Raw genomic sequence first — 17717 nt, forward strand, 5'->3', positions numbered from 1 at the left:
TCTTCCACTAAATTTATTTGAAAGAATTCGTTAATTTGTGTTTTAAAATTTTCCAAAAATTTGTCGTCCACAAGCAATACATTATCAAATCTCCAAAGAGGTCTATCATTTTCTAATTGATCTAATTGTAATTCTATCCATACTCCCGCATGATCTGAAATAATAATAGGATCAATGTAGGCTTTAATCACCTGTTGCACTTTATTTGTCGAGACAAAAATATAATCAATTCTTGAAAATGATTTATGAACCTGTGAACAAAATGAATATTCCTGATCATTAAAATGAAGAATACGCCATATATCTTTCAAATCACATGATTGAACCAAATTATCTAGACCTAAAGATTTAATATTTTTACCTGGTTTTTTATCCAATAATGGATCCATTACAGCATTAAAATCTCCAGCCACCACTAAATTAGAAGCAGCCAGTGGTAATAACATATTCTGTAGCTTTTTGAAAAATTCTGATTGATTCGAATTAGGGGCATATATATTGAACAACGTCAGGGTATCATTTCCCATACTTATATCAATATGTATCCATCTTCCATGTGGATCTGAACTTTTTACTTTAATCTTGGCCTTACATTTTTTATTTATAAGAATTGCAACCCCTGCTTTTTTACCCACTGCTGGAGCAAAATAACATTCCTTTATCCATCCACCTGATAATTTCTGTGATTCTTTCATATTAAGATGGGTCTCTTGCAGACAGTAAATATCCGCATTTTGCTTTTTTAAAAATGTTAATACTTTTTTCTTTTTAATTACATGATTCAGGCCATTGACATTAATCGAATATATTTTAAAAGACATTATACATTTTAATACTTTTCATTATATTTTTCTTCCCCTCTTCTTTTATATTTAAAATTCTAAAAAATTTTTTCACGACACACATATTTACCCCTAATGTATCTAATCCCTTATTTATTTTTCCCTTAATCATTCTAGTAAATATTCTCCTTTTCCCTCCCTTTCCCACCCTATACATTGGTTGCTTAAGGATACACATTGGAAATGTAACCCGAATATTCTCCTCTCCCCAGGCAATCAATATTCAATATTCAAATAAATTTCCCTTCTATCTATCTATATCAATCCTTTATATCTTTAATCATTTTTCCATAACATTTCATTAATGTATCATTATCCATTAAACAATTTTTAATTTATATTTCCTTAGTATTATGATTTTAACATATAATTTATTTTAAACATATATGTAATCATTTTCCTTCTTTTCTTCATATATTTCAATATTTCATATTTTTATATTTCTTCATAGAGACATCAAAACCATCTTAATGTTTTATGTTAAAATATCATAGGTTCTGGTTTAGAAAGAAAATCTTTTAGTTTTTCGGGATCCTCAAAATATAAGGATTTGTCTCCTGATGATACTCTCATTTTCGCTGGATAGTATAGACCATATTTAAATCCTTTTTCTTTTAGTAAAGGTCTCATGTCTAATAGTCTCTTTCTTTTATTTGCTGTGTTTTTGGCAAAGTCTGGTAAAAACCATATTCTTGATCCTTTATAATTTAGGTTTTTATCTTTTTTTGCAGCATTTAGTATTTCTAGTGCTTGTTGGTATCTCAGCATTTTGAAAATTATTGGTCTTGGTCTGTCTTTGTTTTCTAAATTTTTAATTGGGATTCTATGCGCCCTTTCTATTTCAATTGGTTGTTTCAAGTCTAATTGTAGTATTTTTGGAATTAAATTTTCAAGGAAAAGGATAGTATTTTTTCCCTCTAAATTTTCTTGTATTCCAAATAGTTTAATGTTTTTCCTTCTTCCTCTATTCTCATAATCTTCCAGTTGATCTTTTAATTTGTTTAATTCCAGGCTGTCGTTTTTACATCTTTTTGATTCACATTCTATAACTTCCATTTTTGATTCTAATTCAGTTGTTCTTTTGTTATTAACTTCCATTTGTCTATGAATATTTAAAATTTCTTCTTTCATTTCAGACATATTAGTTATAGTTTGCTTAAGCATTTGTTTGATTTGTTTTAGTTCTTCCATGACTTCTGCTTTGCTTAATATGTCTGATTCTTCAATAGGAAGTGGTATCTTGCTTGGTGTTATTTGGTCTTGTTTCTGTCTTTTTGCAGATGTACCAGCCTCATTTTTGTTTTGTCTGTTGCTTGCCATATTGTTGTTTTCTTTTTCTTGGTTATTCTTATTTCTTAAATTTAGTCTCTTAGTTTTAGGTTTGGTATTCTTATGTTTTTAATCCCTTTTCTTCCAAAGTTTGGTTCTATCTTTTAAAGTAGAAATTTTCTTTTCCTTTTTTGCCTTTTTTTCCTTTTCCTTTTCTCTTTCTCAGTTATCTGTCTCAATCTTAAATACTCCTTTTTTAGTGTCTTTATCACTTTAATATTGGCAAAAAGGTTCTTTGAAGTAAGTGTCAGTTATTTGTTTCCAGTTCTATTGATGTGAAAAAAAAAAAAAGAACCAGTAATCCTTTTTTATGGTTCTTTTCCCTTAAGCCCCTTCACTATTTCAATGAAAGAGGGGGATATTCAGTCCAACAGCATTTCCTTCCTTAAATTTTTCTCAGACTTGTCGGGTTCTTCCACAGATTTAATTCATTACCTCTGGCAGTCACTCTTTTTTAATGACACCCCGCTTCAGCGCTGAATAAAAAAAATTGTTTGGTAGTCCTTTCTTTTAATTCTCCTCTCACAAGCCCAATCGCAGCCCTGACCGAGGAGAGCAACACTTCATCTAATTCTCTTCCCTTGTTTTGACAAACTTGAAGCAACTGTTTTCTGTTCACTCACAGCGTCTCTCAACTGCCTCGATGTCTTGCCGCTTCAGCTTTTTTTCAAAAGTTCCGTTAACCCCTTCCTCTGTCTCCTCTCACACAAGCCCAATCGCAGCTTTGTCAGAGAAAAGCAATTTCAATTCAGTATTTTGTTTATTTAGTAAGTTGATATTTTTTCCTTGTCTTCAGCGTCTCGGTGTTCAATCACTGAGAGAAAACGCCGGTATTCCTTTCTCTCAGTTTTCTTCAATCAATCCCCCCTTTCAGCGTCGTCGCCGAAGGGCAATCTATTTTTTCTTTTCTTTTTTTCCTTATGGGATCTTTTGTATCCGATCGGAACACAAAACTCCCTCAAAATTTCCCCACCAATCTCGCCATTCACCCACATACACCTCGCGGTCTCAGCGCTGCAAGTCTCATGTAACCGCCGAAAACACAAACGGCTCTCTGCCTTTCCGATTCCCGTCAGCACATATCTCACCTCTACTACAGCAAATTAGGACTTCATTCTGTATCTTTTGTTCAGCTTCCTTTATATATATTTTTTATATAATTATTCAGAAGGAAAAAATTTTTTTTTTATATTTCGTTGCCTGGGTGTTGAGGAGCTTCACGATCACACCTCCATCCGTGCTCGCGTTAAGCCACGCCCCTCTAATCGTCGTATTGATTGTTTCATTTTTAGTAGTTCGGAGTCGAACCAGTTGTTGTATTTATTTGAGCGGTTTGCTCTGTTTCGTTTAGGAGCTATTTTGTCTAGGATAGTTGTGCTTGTTTTTGGCCACTGTTCCCAGAATTCACCTTCTTCATTTGTCTCCTCGTGCGCTTCATAGTGGGCCCAGTATTCCTCTGGGTTAATGTGGCCCCTTGTGAGATGTTCTTTTTTTTCTATCCTTGGGTGAGTTTTTTCTTTTGATTGGTTCCAGTTTAAATTAAAGTAATAGGTGTAGTGGTCGGACCAGATGTCTTGGTTCCAGATGCCGTTTGATATGGAAATAGTGGGATTTAGGATTTCTTTTGAGGACATAGCTACCAAATCTAGCTGGTGGCCTTTTTCATGGGTTTGTGTGGATGAAGGGAGAATGAAGTTGAGTGAGGATAGGAAGTTCTTAAAGTCTTTTGTGTCGGGATTGTCCTCGTTTTCTAAATGTAGGTTTGCATCTCCTGCTATAATATTGTAAGACGGAGTGATTGAGTTGTGTAGGATGAATTCATAGAAGTCTTCTCTGGCCTTTGACCAGCATTTTGGCGGTACATAAAATAGAATACAGGAGAGGTACTCTTCTAGGTTCTTATTGCTAATTTTGCATGCTAGTGTTTCTAGTTGGTTGGTTATCTTGGAATCAACTGATTCAAGTTCGAGTTCTTCCTTGAGGATGACTGCTAGTCCTCCCCCTCTACGGTCTTCACGGTTTAACATGTGAATTTTGTAGTTATCTCCCTCCCTCCCCACCCTTCCATAGAAAATATAAAACATATGTATCATATGATAAAATTTTCCCCTATCATTCTTATCATTTTCCCCTTAAATTTACAAGTTCAATACTGGGGGAGGGGGTAATTTTTAGTTTATTATTTAACAATATATCTATTCAGTACAATATTTTGTTAACGGCTCCCATACATCTTGAAACTTCCTTAAATACCCCTTCTGTGTAGATATTGCTCTTTCCATTTTATATATATGGCATAACGAGTTCCACCAAAATTATAGTTCAGTCTACTGCAGTTTTTCCAATTACATGTAATTTGTTGTATGGCAACCCCTGTCATTATAAGTAAAAGCTTGTTATTATTTGAAGATATCTGACTCTTTGCCCTTATTGACATGCCAAATAATAATATGCCACCGGGTTTTCTAATAAACAATTAATTTGGTCCAAAAAGCCATAATAAATGGACAATGGAACAATAAATGATCTAAAGTCCCTGCTTCAAGATGACAATGCCAACATCTATTAGACTTAGAGCTATCTAACTTTTGTAACCGAACAGGGTCCATAATGCTCTATGTAACAGAAGAAAGAATAAAAACCTCAGATTTTTAAGGACATGCAGTTAAGATCCGTGAGGTCCGCGTTTTCCCCCTTCCCGCAGTTTACACATTACATGCAGATTTATTTTGTACAGGGGCAATGGAGGACCGTCTGCTCTGTTGACGTCAGGGAGACCTTGTGGGAAAGGATAGACAAGCAAATGAAGAACAAAGTAGAATAACGGTTCTTCTGTCAAAAAAAAAAAAAATGTAAACACCCTTGCTGGCAGGGTGCTTGTAAATATAATTACAAAGTTCTGTTGTCAAAGTAATTCTTAATGGGTTTCCACTCATATATTTATTTATTCAATTTTCTATACAGTTCTCCCAGGAGAGCTCAGAATGGTTTACATGAGTTTATTCAGGTACTCAAGCATTTTCCCTGTCTGTCCTGGTGAGCTCACAATCTATCTAATGTACCCTAGGGCAATGGGGAGATTAAGTGACTTGCCCAGGGTCACAAGGAGCAGTGTGGGTTTGAGCCTACAACCGCAGGGTGCGGAGGCTGTAGCTTTAACCACTGTGCCAACAAATAATAATAATAATAATAACTTTATTTTTGTATACCGCCATACCCAGATGAGTTCTAGGCGGTTCACATTAATTAAACAGAGTTTCAAGTGGTTCCGTACAAGATTGATCAGAGTTGTGAACAGCGAAGAGAAGTAAGGGGGAGAGGGGGGAGTCAGGGGGGGTTCATTAGGGGAGAGGTGGAGGTTAATGAAGGGGTATTAAGGGTCCTGGTCTTGGAATAGGTGGGTTTTGAGTAATTTTCTAAAGTCAAGGTAGTTGGGGGCCTTGAGGACCATTTGGGCTAGCCATGGGTTTAGTTTGGCGGCCCGGAAGGCGAAGGTTTTGTCAAGGAATTTTTTGAGTGGCACAAAGGCAAGCATACATTTAAAAATATTTCTTAAATGTAATTATTTCAGTAAGAATTGTGAGTAGGTTAATTAGTTTGCATAAATTAAACAAGTGGTAACAAATTTATTTAAAAACAACAGCAGTTGCTCTTGCAGCCAGATGTTTTAACTACGACCATACTTTTGTGCTTTTAAAGAGCATCTTCTCAATGGAAAGAGCATAGTTAGCCTCCCTAATTCTTTGAGACTGACTGTGCTCTTCCCATTGTGCTTTGTCCTTTTGGATCCCTTTCATTCTACATTCCTTTAAATAGGATTCTCACATTCCTTCAGCAAAACATCAGGACTTTGGATTCTACTTTATAGTATCAACTCTCAGGTAAGTATTAACTTTAGCATATGAAGTATCCGCTATAATAAAACCCTTAGCGCACATGCACAGTTGAAACTTCATGCGGCCATGATCCCTGATCCGTGGCTCTGTATCGCCGCACGCGCAGTAGGAGCCTTCAGCGGTTTGCGACGTGTGCGCCGGTTTCCTCAGCAACATTCCTGCCCCAATCTCCGACGCCGGCTGACTTCTGATGATGCCTCTCTTTCTCATCCTGGACCAGCAGCAGTAGCAGCTGCGGGGCATTTGCTAGGCCGGCCCACTTCGATAATGCGAAGCGGGCCAGCCTAGCAAAAGCCCCGAGGCGGCACGGCCTAGCGGATGCTGGACAGTGAGCAGGTAAGGGAGAAGGGGTACTGCTGGATAGGGGGGAGGTAAAATGAACGGAGAAGGGCTACTGCTGAACAGGGGAAGCAGGGAAGGGGTGCTGCTGGACATGGGGGAGGTAAAAGTAAGGGAGAAGGGAAAACAGACAGGGGGCAGAGAGAAAGAAAGAAATGCCTAAGTGTACACATCTATTCTAGCACCCGTTAATGTAACGGGCTAAAAAACTAGCCCAGAATAATAGTGTAATCTTAGTGAGGAACATGTGACATTGCTGTACTGAAGTTGTTAGAGTGCAGAAGATTTATTGAAATCTGCCAAATGTTTCATGTATTTTATGGGTTGTGTAATTTTGTGTATGTATGTTGATTTTATTGTGTATGTTTTGTTGTACTTCGCTTTGGAACAAGCGAACTACAGTATAAGCAAATAAACTGAACTAGTACCTCTTTCATAAAAGTAATTATTTGCCTAAACAAATACTTAGTACTTCAGCTTGTATAAACAAACTAGACACTTTTAAAGTTCTTTTCACATTTTTGTTTTAATAATCGTCTCAAATCAAAACCCAGTATATATGTCCCAAATTAACTCCACCTTTTATTTCGATGCTCATAGAATTCTGATGAGCGTCAGAGCAATTAGTGCTCTGGGCTGAGGTAGAAACCTCTACTGCGGGTTAATAAAAGGGGGGCGCACAGGACTTTGGCACACCGACAATCCCTTGGTGACATTTGTGCACAGGACAAATGTGCCCCACCGCTTCTGCCGTTCCCGTTTGTGCTCTGGGGGGGTATGGGGGGGAATCCCTCCCCCCACTACACATACTCACTACACTTAGAAGTGCTTGCGGTCCCGTTGGTATGTGTGTGTGTGTGTGTGGGGGGGGGGGGGGTAGAATATTTCAGGTTTGAAATATGAATCCTGCTAGAGCTGGTATTAGACATAACTGGGGACGGCAAAGCCCAGGCTGTGCTTCTTTAGCTTCCAGCTGGCTTAGGGCTCTCTCTGATCAGGGGGCAGTTGCCCTAGTTGCTCTCCCCTAACACTATTCCTGCCATGTGTGACTGGTATTCTCTTACCTTGATTTTTCTATGTAGCATTCTGTAGTAATTTGTTTTGTTCAGTTTTCACAATAGTGGAGGGGATATTTGTGAAAGGGAGGGGAGACATGGTTTTTATTGATACTTGCTCTGTATTATTTGTGTTTATAAAATGACAATTGTACAGAATAGTCTCTTTTTATACTTTAATAAAATAAGTTCAGTATAAAATCATAACTATTCGAGGCTTGTGCGGATGGGATCTGACAGTTTTCAGGGCAGGGACAGGGACTGAGCTCGCGGGGACAGGGTGGGAATGGTGATAAAATTTTTCCCCATGTCATTCTCTATTGCCGATGTTCAGCGAGAGTTAGCCAGCTATTTCCCAATTGCTGGCTAAGTTCATGCGATCCCCTCCCCCTTAAACACACACGCATAGCTGGCTCATTCCTAACCTACCCGATTAGAGGGGATATTCAGCAGCACTAATCTGAGTGGAAGAGTAGCCTAATGGTCAGTGCAGTGGGATTTGACATGGCAAACTGGGTTCAATTCTCACTAAAGCTCCTTATGCCCTTGGGAAAGTCACTTAATGCTCCATTGTCCCAGGTCCCCCAAAAAATAAATCCTCACAAACAACTTAGATTGTTAGAACTGTGTATGTCTAGTTAGGGTTAACAGACATCTAGGAAAACCTGGACATGTCCTCTTTATAGAGAATTGTCTGGGCTCCCGGACGGACTTGTCAAAACCTAACATTTGTCCGGGTTTTGGAAAGCTCCGAGAAGCTCCAGCTGTGTCTGAAGGGCCTCTGAGCATGCACGGATGACATCACACACATCCGCCTATGCTCCAGGCCCTCCAGACGCGGCTGGAGCTCATCTGGAGGAAGAGAGGAGGCTTTGTGTGGGCAGGGCTGGAAGCAGAACGGAGGGGGCTGGAGGCTGAACTGGGCGGGGTTGGAGATGGAACAGGGTGGGGTCATGTGTCCGGGGTTTCTTGGATAAAAATAAGGTAAACCCTGTGTCTAGTAGCAGTATAAAAATGATTAGTTGTAGCGATGAAATGGCCATGATATTGGGTTCCATGTTTCTATGTAGTAAATTGAAAGGTATTTATGTACTACTACTACTACTATTAATTATTTCTATAACGCTACCAGACACATGCAGTGCTGCACAGAGTCACAAAGAAGAAGAAAAACAGTCCCTGATCGAAAAAGCTTATAATCTAAACCACCAAGACAGACAAACCGGATGTCATGGATACAGTTAAGGGGAATGGTTAATCAGTTGACTGGGTTGGAGGGCAGAGGGAGTACAGGACAATCAAGCCATTGTGACATCACTGATGAGATTGGCTCTTATTGGTGGAATGAGGTATTATGACATCACAAGCTCAGCTCTGCTTCCCAAAGACTGAAACTCTTCACACTACTACTAGTATTAATTATTTCTATAGCGCTACCAGACGCACGCAGCGCTGTAAAGAGTCACAGAGAAGAAGAAAAACAGTCCCTGCTCGAAAGAGCTTACAATCTAAACAGCCAAGATGAACAAACAGGATGTCACGAATACAGTTAACGGGGATGGTTAATCAGCTGGCTGGGTTGAGTCCCAGCATGGCAAATATGATGCAGCCCATAGGTACTGAATAGGCTGCAACACATTTGCCATGTGGGAATCACTACTGCGGCTTTGCAAAAGGAGTCCTTAATTGTGTAATTTAAATTTGTACTTTTTGGGGGGTTGCATTTTGATTAAAACTTGTAATCATGATTAATCACACAATTAAAAGGTATGCGATTTTTCTTTTTCCATTGTAGCTCCCTCTGACTCTATAATATGTATTTTTTAGGACAGGTAAAAACTGAAGCTGATTTGATTATAGACAGCAAGGCAAGGAAATGCAAAGAAAAGAAAATACTTTGCGCCATTTATTTTGAACAATTGCGGCCTTTTATGCAGAACCTTCATTTACCATTTAACTGTTTCATTCACAGTTCATTTCGATGAATCAGTGGAAGGATGACCTCCCACAAATAGGAAACTGGAATGCTGTCTATGCTGGTGTGCCCGTTTCTTACATTAAATAACTTCAAACTTTACAGAACAGTTTCCAGATTATTTTGTAGAGCTAAGAAATTGAACCATATTACACCTCTTCTTTCTTGTTTACACTGACTTCCTGTTTACCAACGAATTCTATTCAAGATACTCCGTTTGACACATAAAGCGGGCCATTTTCGGTATGACTTCTAAATCCGAGTTTAGACATTTTATAGAAGATGCACAAAAACCCAGTACCAAACATGACCATTTTCAAAAATTGGCATTTTTCAGATATGACTATTAGGATGGCCCACCAGACTATTTTTGGTCTCTGTCTGGCCACTGTTAATTGTGCCAAACTGTAAGACTTTTGGAGAACATTTCAAGGTCACTCAACAATTTTTAATTTAATACATAAAATGCAAGTACAGAATTTATTAATTTTCCATCTAAACCAGAAATTGTGAGCAAATGCACATAGAAAGAAGTTAAAATACAGTATATACTATGTTACAGCTAAAAATAGACTTGTTAGCCCAAGGATTTATTATGCATTGTTCAATGTCCAGTGATGACTAGTAACTATTCCATAGTAAACACATGGGCCCAAAATCTCTATAGTGCCCTATAAGTTAGGTGGCAATAGACTGCTGCCTAACTTAATTGTTTTAATTGGTGATAAACAGTGCAGTAATTAAGCATATTATGCTTTAATTGGTTTTAAATAATTTAAAAAAAATGTAGACACTTGCAAATACATACAAACGATGGCATCCAACTCCTGCCCATAGAAGCGCCTACTTCTAAAGTAGGTGTGCTATATGCCTGATGTGAGGTGCCTCTACGGACGCTATTCTCGTCAACAGTAAGCACCAGAAATGTAGGCTTGTAAAACCCTAGCCTACATTTATGGCGCCTACTTTCAACGTGGTCGCGATTCTCTAAATGGTGCCATTGTATGATTGACACACAATTAGCGCCTAACGGAACCATTTCAAGAATCTGGCCCAATATGTTTGTTTTGTGTGAATGCTGAATGGTAGTCCTACATTTAGTCAGTATTCTTCAGTGTGGCTTTGGAGCAAGTTAGATAGGTCTTTCCATGGTGAGCAACAAGGCGAAGGAGGGAGCTGCTTCTGCTTCTCATTCTTTGTGAGACTTGAATTATACTGCTGCATTAAAGCAATTGCTCTTTCAATAGAAGTCGTTTACTGTCATTGATGATGCCGACTGCTTGAGTTACTGGTAGTTTAGATCATCTCTCCAGGATCTTTAACCAGAAATTGTTGAATCTTTTCTTATCCATTTGTGTCAAGAACACCAAAGAAGATATGTTCTCTTTGTTATAGATGAAGCCAAGCCTATGGGGCCGAGTGACTTGGGAGGGCAGTCGAGAAGTTTCACCGAACTTGTGGTTGGACTTTACTTCATTGTTCAGTCTGTCATCAAAAAAGGCCAGACTAGCCAAAATTTCTGACAAGCATCACAGATGTCTAGTGAATAGGCAACAGCCTTGTTTGGATATTTCTAGAGTTCTAAAAGCAGAAACAAGTTGTTGAGTGGTGCTTTTACAGGAAGAGGTGCTTCTCACCAGTACTTGATGTAGATGAGACTAACAAAGAGAACCAGTTCTTTGATGCCCTGCATTTCTTTGGCAGTAAGACAGAACTGCTGCTGGAACAGAAATATCTTAATACTGTAGATGGCCTTCGCCATATACCGAGCATGATGAAGGGCCTTGGGTGCTTGATGGCTTTGCTTTATCTGCATCTGGGCAGCCACCAAGAAGCTCCTTGTAGTCTTCCCTTGGAAGTGATTCATTCAAAGCTGTTCTGCAGAAAGTTGCAATTTCTTTCCAAAGGCCTAATGTGTCTGCATCAAACATATCGTCCACAGTAACCTCATATGAATCTTGGTCTAAGTATGGCCAATTTTGCTGAAATATTTTGAACACCACAATATCAATTCCATCATATGATGTCGACAGGCAAGCCATGCTAAATTTTGTCCTACTAATGATTCAATGAAGATGCATGCACTGTTTTTCAGGCCTGTATTACTTGCAGTGATATCAAACACGAGTCCCTTGACTTGTCTCTGAAGACTTAACGCATCATTGTGAGATAGGCTTCAGCTTGCTGTTTGCCAGCTCCACAGCCAATTTTTGGAACTTCAAATAACCTCTCTTCTCTGTTGCCAGTGACAAGTACTACAGTTCTGTCTACCATTTCTTTACTTCCAGTAATATCCAGGAGTCTTCTTCCATCCCAGTGCAGCAGTAATGTAAATTTCTGTTTTTTTGTCAAGCAATTCATCCTTCAGAATGGCAGCCTCTTCACGTTTTTTGCACTGTGAACACCGGCGTGAGCTTCTTGACAATGTCATTTCATTTACATCATGGCCAAGTGCTTTGTCAACAGCATCAGTGACAAATATGGCACCCCTGTCTGGCAAATTAGCGCAGCCTAATGCTCCAGCAACTTCAGGATGTGCAAGGATGTTCACCTTTGGCTGTTTTGACCAAGAACTGGAACAAAGGGTTCTGTGACTTCAAAACCAGCATCTGAATTTGAACAAATAGAGTCAACCAGCAATATTCTTGGAATCAGGTAATCCACTAGTCAGAGGGAGAGAAGTAGCAGTTGGTTGTGTAGAACTACTGACAATGACATTTTCTGCCTGTACTTTGGCTGCAAACTTAATCTTTCTTCTCACACTCTCTTTCTTTCTTCTTTGGAAGTACAGAGTCAATGTCAACCATGCTGCATGACAAAACAACTTGCCTCTGCATGATTAGAAATTGTTGTCTTCGATTTTCAATGTGACTAATGCATCACTGGTAACAACATCAAAAAGATGGACAAGATGTTCTTTGAAGACTTCTTGATTCACCAGATCACATTTGTTGCATCTGTGCTGGTTCTTTTTTAGCTTCTCATATTCATTATAAAGCTTCATCAATATGCAAATTCCTGACTCTATTCGCTGATGTGCTATTCTTGCACATTGTCAAATTTCCAAGATTTTGAACATGGCCAGATCAGCTGCCTCTTTCAAAGCAGCCTTCTTGTTAGTGTTCGATTATATCAATCGAAGAACATCCCCATTGGTTGGCAGATGTGAACTGAACAGTTCTTCAGTGCCCCTCCCTAGCAGCCATACATCAGCACTGTTTTGGGTCTAGGACAATTCATCGTGGCTGGTTCAGCGCACCCAGTTCAGCACGACCATTTCACCGTGGCTGTTTCATTGCTGGCAAGCACTTACCTTGCTGAAGTTGCTGTTCCATCAGACAAATATTGTGATGAAAGAGGGAGCATATCAAAGAAGACTTGTCCCCCTCGACCCCTACTGGCGTTTCAGGCCCAATTGCTTCAAGGTTTGAAAGAGGTGGGAGCAATGCTCCCCTTTTCCCCCCTCCCCCCACTGGTGCTTCAATAAAGTTATCTGAAGGTTCCCACTGTGGACAGAAGTGCTCTCCTCGCCTCCCGCTGGCATGGTGGTTATTTGATAGCATGAGGACAGCATCTTCAGGTGAGCTGGGTGGGGGGCCGACTCAGCACAATGTAGGCTAGGGACAGCATCTGTCAGACTCTTCGCAAGCTGCCTGTAGGCTGACTCAGCATGCTGAAACAGCCCGCTCTTAAAGGGCCATGATGAGCTAGCCGCGATTAAACGTCCCGTATTGAACTGGCTGTGATGAAAGGGCCATAATGAAATGGCCAAGCTGAATTGTTCCATTCTGCTCTCTATTTGTCCTAAACTACTTCAAACTTTAACCATGTCTTATCTACATGAGGTAGAACATATTCAGACTTGTGGAGACATGTTCATAAGGTTGAATTTTTACCATAGTGTAATGGATCACCTTAGTGGGCATGACAAAAGATATTCAGGCAGCATCTTCCATGCAGGGTTAATTGTCACAGAAACCTTGTCTTTAGAGAAACTGAAGCAGAATACTTTAAGCGGTTGACCTCTCCTTCTCCTGGCTAACATAACTTATTGTACTATAAACTCTAGGCACCAGGAGACCAAAGCCTAAAGCTGCTTCAGATACTATAGAACTGTAAAGTTATCTGCTGAATTTGTTGGATCAGTGACTACGCTGGATCAGAATTAAATATAAAAAAAATGCTGGCTGGAAAAGACTACATCAGGGGTGTCCAACCTGCGGCCCCGTGAAGTATTTTGTGCGGCCACGGTTGAGGGCGATGCAGTGTTTTCCTCTGCTGCTCCTGGGTGTTTACTGTCTTGCTGGCTCCCTCCTCTGTCTTGCTGCAGCGTTTGTGCGGCCCCAGAACCATTTTTTTTGGCCAATGCGGCCCAGGGAAGCCAAAAGGTTGGACACCCCTGGACTACTTGAACTCCCCTAAAACACCAAGCTCAGCTTGAATAAAAGACTGAAACTGTGAGACAAAAGAACTGAGCAAGATGACAGTTAACAAAAAAGTCTGGGTGTTACCAAATTTAGACCATGGGGCTCATTTCCCCTCTCCCCCCCAAAAAAAGAAAGACATCCAAAAAATGGCATAAACCAGCACTTGGACATTTTAGGCCTCGATGTACAAAAGGTTTCTCCATGGTTGCCATCAATTGTTAGTAGCAGTCACCATGAATCCTATGCTAATGCTTTACAAGGAGTTCATTAGTATTCTAATTAGCACTCAGAGTAATGCACAGCAGAGAAAAGCGTTGTTTCCCATTCAAACTTTATCGACAGGGTCTGAGCTGTCGTAGTTTTACTTTCCTATCAGTGCCTGAATGCTGATTGGTTCAGGCACTGACAAGAAAGTAAGGCTATGATAGCCCACCCTGCCAGTAAGGGCCCCAACAACCATTAAAAAAACCCAACCAAACAAAAAGCAACCATCCCCCCCGTCCATCCGAGTCTCCCTTATGCCACCCCTGTCCCCGTCCCCCCACCTGCTGAGCCCCTCTGATGTTGCCTCCCCCAAGCCCCCGTACTTTTGTTTTTCAAGATTGGCAGGATGGATGCCCACTCCCTCCTGCTTCAGTCGCTGCTGCCGACAGCCCCCCCCCCCCCCCGACATTCCCTCCCCATACCTTCTAATGAAGACCATAGAAGGGATGTCTACTCCCTCCTGCCGGCAGGCCCACCTCGTCAAAATGGCAGGCCTTATCCTTCCTGGTGCATCCCTGAATGCACTGGGAGGGCCCTGATTGGCTCAGACACCTAAGGCTCCTCCTATGTACTTAAACATTTTGCAGTGAAGGTTTTCAGTGACGATTAATGCTTTTCCCCAATACACATATTAAACTCATCTTGCATAATCCTTAATACAACCTTGCCCTTATATTAAAGACCTAGGAGAATACTAACAGCCATCAACAGAACCATTGGCCAGGCAGAAGTTCTATGATGACAGTACAGTGATACCTTGGAATTCGAACTTAATCCTTTCCAGAACCCTGTTTGAGTTCCAAATCATTTGAGTTCCAAGATAATTTTTCCCATTTAAAATATTAGAAGCTGGACTAATCCGTTCATGGGTTCCACAAACTCAAATTTTATCAACAAATACACTGGATTTTAAGGTAAAATATTAACAAATAATAATACAGCGCAGTATTTTCCTCACTACACTACACAAAGGTGAAAGTCACACGAGATGCTTTCACTACAGCTTCCGACAATGAACTGAACGATGTTATGTGTGGCCCGAAGGCTGGGGAAACGTATGCATAAACACACACGAACAATGTGCAGGGCATTTGGATTCCAAAGCGGCGTTCAGATTCCAGGGCACAATCACACGCGAACAGCGTGCATGGTGTTCAGATTCCAAAGCAGCGTTCGGATTCTGGGGCAAAATTTGCTTGAATTTTTTCGTTCGGATTCCAAGTTGTTTGAGTAGGGGAGAGGGACCTTGGAGTGATAGTGTCCGAAGATCTAAAGGCAAAAAAAACAGTGTGACAAGGCAGTGGCTGCTACCAGGAGGATGCTGGGCTGTAAAAAGAGAGGTGTAGCCAGTAGAAGGAAGGTGTTGATGCCCCTATACAGGTCATTGGTTAGGCCCCACTTAGAGTATTGTGTTCAGTTTTGGAGACCGTATCTGGCGAAGGACGTAAGAAGACTTGAAGCGGTTCCGAGAAGGGCAACGAAAATGATAGGAGGTTTGCGCCAGAAGACGTATGAGGAGAGACTGGAAGCTCTGAATATGTATATCCTAGAGGAAAGGAGGGACAGGGGGGATATGATTCAGACGTTCAAATACTTGAAGGATATTAATATAGAACAAAATCTTTTCCAGAGAAAGGAAAATGGTAAAACCAGAAAGCATAATTTGAGGTTGAGGGATGGTAGATTCAAGAGCAATGTTAGGAAATTCTACTTTACGGAGAGGGTGATGGATGCCTGGAATGCGCTCCCGAGAGAGGTGGTGGAGAAGAAAATGGTGATGGAGTTCAAAAAAGCGTGGGATGAACACAGAAGATTTAGAATCAGAAAATAATATTAAATATTGAACTAAGGCCAGTACTGGGCAGACGGTCTGTATATGGCCGCTTGGGGGTTGATAGGCTGGAGAGGGCTACAATGGCTGGGACGGTGTAGATGGGCTGGAGTAGGTTTTGACGGAGATTTCGGCAGTGGGAACCCAAGCACAGTACCGGGTAGAGCTTTGGATTCTTGCCCAGAAATAGCTAAGAAGAAAAAATTTAAAAAAAATTTAAATTGAATCAGGTTGGGCAGATTGGATGGACCATTCGGGTCTTTATCTGCTGTCATCTACTATATTACTATGAGTACTGGGGCGTTCGGATTCCAAGGTATCACTGTATAATGGAGGGATGAAGGACCTTATGAACAGGAATGTGATTCATAAGAGAAGCACGAAGTGTCTGTATCTAGAGTAACCCAGTCCTTTTGGAAGTACAATACCACTGCTGTATACACCATGGAAGACCAGTTAAGAATAACTACAGTGTCCTCTGCAGGATTGACTCCTCCTACCAGAATTCTAAACAGAGTAATTAGCCTTATGCTTCCCCAGAAGGCAAGTTATTCTGCCAGTATATAAATAACACAACATAGCAGTCAGTGGCTTAGTAAAGGGGGAGCGGAGGGGGGGGCAGTGCACCTTGGGCGCCATGTTGGTGGGGGCACCAGCACCCCTCCTCCTCTTCCCACTTCTCCCCTTGCCACGTGCGCCCCACCCCTTTTCCTATCCCTCGTACCTCTAGCTGTTCCCCGCCAAGAGCAACAACTTCAATGCGCTCCTCGTGACTGCCATCGTCTCTCCTGTCGACGTCGCTTCTGGGTGCCACGCACAGGAAGTGACATCAGAGGGAGAGCCAACAGGGGTCATAAGGAGCAACTTGGAAGTTCTTGTTGGTCGCGGCAGTGTACAACTAGAGGCATGAGGGAAGGGAAGGTGGGGCGCCCGGCAGGGGGGATCAGGGAAGGAGCATGGGGGGGGGGGGCAGAGATGAGGGCAGGGAGGGGGTGCCACCGCCCCAGGCACCTCTCATCCTCGCTATGCCACTGATAGTAGTTCCCTCCACCCTCAACACTCAAGACCAGAGGTAGAAAGTAAAGGGGTGGGGGGTGGGAATGGAACATATGGAATGAAGAAACGTATCCCTTAGATCAGGGGTAGGGAACTCTGGTCCTTGAGAGCCATATTCCAGTCGGGTTTTCAGGATTTCCCCAATGAATATGCATTGAAAGCGGTGCATGCAAATAGATCTCATGAATATTCATTGGGGAAATCCTGAAAACCCAACTGGAATACGGCTCTCGAGGACTAGAGTTCCCTACCTCTGCCTTAGATGAACCAGAAATTCACACTAACTGCTGAATACATTTTAGGTAAAGGGCCTCAACAGAAATAAAAAACAAAACAAAACTGAGTTTCTTTATTTTTTGCTTTTCAGCTCTTTATTAATAGTATTTTTCAGTATATTTTAAAAGATATATAAAATGACAACAAAACATATTTTGGGGCCTTTTTACTAAGCCGCATTATGTGCTAATTTGTGCCTACTGCTGCTTAAAATGGCTCTCAAACATCCTGTGGTAACTTCCAAATTAGCAAGTGCTAACTGCAAGCTACAAAAAAATACAGTAGACTCTCAGTTAACCAGCACCCAAGGGAATTGATAGATGCCAGATAAATGTAGTTTCTGGTTGCTTGAGAGTTACTATTAAAAATAAACCTAACTAATGCTATACCTGGTGTGACCATATGGCTCCAGAAAAAAGGGGACGGA

The sequence above is a fragment of the Geotrypetes seraphini genome, chromosome 2 (assembly GCF_902459505.1).
Source record: "Geotrypetes seraphini chromosome 2, aGeoSer1.1, whole genome shotgun sequence".
Classification (NCBI taxonomy): domain Eukaryota; kingdom Metazoa; phylum Chordata; class Amphibia; order Gymnophiona; family Dermophiidae; genus Geotrypetes; species Geotrypetes seraphini.